This window comes from Osmerus mordax, chromosome 16, assembly GCF_038355195.1.
Source record: "Osmerus mordax isolate fOsmMor3 chromosome 16, fOsmMor3.pri, whole genome shotgun sequence".
NCBI classification, from domain to species: Eukaryota; Metazoa; Chordata; class Actinopteri; order Osmeriformes; family Osmeridae; genus Osmerus; species Osmerus mordax.
Window position 1 is genome coordinate 14723073 of NC_090065.1, and position 1846 is coordinate 14724918.

The window sequence follows — 1846 nt, forward strand, 5'->3', positions numbered from 1 at the left end:
TGTCCAACACACACACATATACACAGACACATATATTGTAGCAAAGGCAGTGAAACTAGCAATTTGACTCAGTTGCTTCCAGCTCCCTGTCACCTGATTATTTGTTGTGATTAACTGTTAAAAAAAACCTGGCTGGTCCAGACTGGAGAATGCATGTGTTAATTAAGTCTGACTTAAGTGACTGCAGGCTAAAGTCAAACACTTTGAAGGGCTCCAGAGAGGGGCCATAAAGCAGGGGTCGTCCACACAGGGCTTAAACCAGCCTTCAGTGCGGAATGAAAGGGGGCTGTGTGTGTATGTGTGTGAAGGGGTCATCACCAGGGGAAACAGACTGGGGGGTAATCGGCTGTGCACGACAGTGTGTGTGTATGTGTTGTTCTGAGTGTGTGTATGTGTGTGTGTGTGTGTGTGTGAGAGACGTAGTGTGTGTAGAGTGTGTGTGGGGCAGTCACAAGGGAATGGTGCGACTAATGGTGGAGTTTATTTCTCCTGAGAACTGGAGAGGAAAAACTGTTGACTAATGAGAAATTAATGAACATGTCGGCCAACAACACTTGAGGCTTGTGAGTTCTGTGGTCTCGTTGGGGTTTTAGGTAGTGTGGAAGCTCTGTGCCAGAGAGGAGAGGTATGGCACAAAACCAACCCTTAACCTCTGAATGACCCTGAGGTGTCAGGGAATGTTAATGAAACCTCTGAAACGTTATGGTTAAAGATTTGGTTGTGTTTGGTTGGCTTCAGTGCAGAGCTTCTTGGAGAACTGATTGGATGTGAGAATAGGTTCATCTCTAGCATTCTTTTTCTGAATGGATAAACTGATCCAATGAATCCTTTTCACAGTCCATAGCCTCATTCAGATAAATTGTCAAGACATATGCTATGCTGCAGCAGGTCCGTTCCAGCTCCACTCTGCCTCTCATCACTCAAGCAAACTGGAACTACATGCCCCAGCACGCACTCTAGATAATTGGTCTTTAATTTGCACTGAGTGCTTTTGTTCCTGGTTTGGGGCATGGCGTTGGTCCACAAAGCCAATCCAACAAGCAGTGCCAAGGATCTCTAAGCCGGAGCCCACCCAGGGGAGAAGAGCTAGGGGTAGGTAGAGGTGTTGGAGAGACAGGGTTGCCAGATCCAGGGAAGACAAGCAGAGACAGGCTCAGTGGGTCTGGATCCTGGGGGATTAGGGCGTGTCTCAATCCCCCAGCTCTGCTTCATTCCCCACAGGTAGGAAAGGTCCTGCAGGTTGTGTGGGTCCTAAGAGCAATGGACAAATCCAAAAAGGCTGCGCGGTGTAAGAGAAATTGTTTTGGTCTGATAACCAGGAAAGGTTGTGAGGATAGGAAGCTATTCAATATTGTTGGGACAAAGCCTCGCTTTCTCCTGGTCGCCATTCCCCTTACCTGGCGAATTCTGTCTTGAATCTTCTATTACACTGTCAGTGAGGTGATGACAGCATGTAGACTGTTGTTGTTAAGAGCAGAACTGGAACAAATAACACGTCCAGCATGTAGAGTGAACTACTGGTCCTCGAGGCTGAGGCACAGCCTAATCATGTGAATGATGACATCATCTGTTTTCATTCCCAAGCACATTGCGGTGACAAAGAGTGCTCAAAATCTCTGGATACTGGTCCGTCACGGGTTATAAAGTCATAGCAACCCAGGACTGTACCACAGCAGCTGAGTTGCCAATTACACTAAGTTTTGTTTATGCGTCGTTCAACTGGTTGCTACACGTCCAAGGGTTATTTGGGCTACATTTTCCATAGCACAGCACGCTGTGGTGATGGAGATTAAGACGTTTTGCGCGTGATTTATGATGTTTTTGCACTTGATCATTTCATGAGAGT